Here is a 415-nt window from a genome sequence, read left to right as displayed (position 1 = left end):
GACATGGCTGCTTCAACACTAACTGCGGTTACTGAAACCACGCCTTCTTTCTTTGCGTGAACATTTGGGCGGCATTATGCAAATATTTCCACATAGTGAGGTAGATATGTGGGGGCGTGTTAGAACGAGCCGTTTTAGGGGGGCGTGGCAGAGTCTTAACTTTGATAAAGAATATCTCTTTGGTTTTGAGACTTTAGTCTTTGCAACTTCAGGGATCTTATCTATGCACAATCAGCTTGTAACACTCCAAAGAGAAAGGAAAACTTGAAATCGCATCATATGACCGCTTTAATTGTAAAGCTATGTACCAAATCTTTCTCTCCTATACTGTGGTACATTTTTAACATCTCATTCATGCCTCAAAATGAGGCTTAAAGGGTTAGTTCACCCAAAAATGAAAATTAGCCTGTGTTTT

The 415-nt window shown here is 40.0% G+C and overlaps 1 protein-coding gene across 2 annotated transcripts in view; it reads left to right on the top strand.

The window, feature by feature from the left end:
- LOC107700626 (alpha-N-acetylgalactosaminide alpha-2,6-sialyltransferase 5-like) overlaps positions 1-415 on the top strand; it is a 13,217-nt gene that overhangs the window by 1,045 nt on the left and 11,757 nt on the right. The gene's annotated exons all lie outside the window — the stretch shown is intronic.

Source organism: Sinocyclocheilus anshuiensis, unplaced genomic scaffold (assembly GCF_001515605.1).
Source record: "Sinocyclocheilus anshuiensis isolate Anshui unplaced genomic scaffold, SAMN03320099.WGS_v1.1 scaffold477, whole genome shotgun sequence".
NCBI lineage: Eukaryota > Metazoa > Chordata > Actinopteri > Cypriniformes > Cyprinidae > Sinocyclocheilus > Sinocyclocheilus anshuiensis.
The sequence above is the reverse complement of the archived record's forward strand: the minus strand, read 5'-3'. Positions and strand labels throughout refer to the sequence as shown.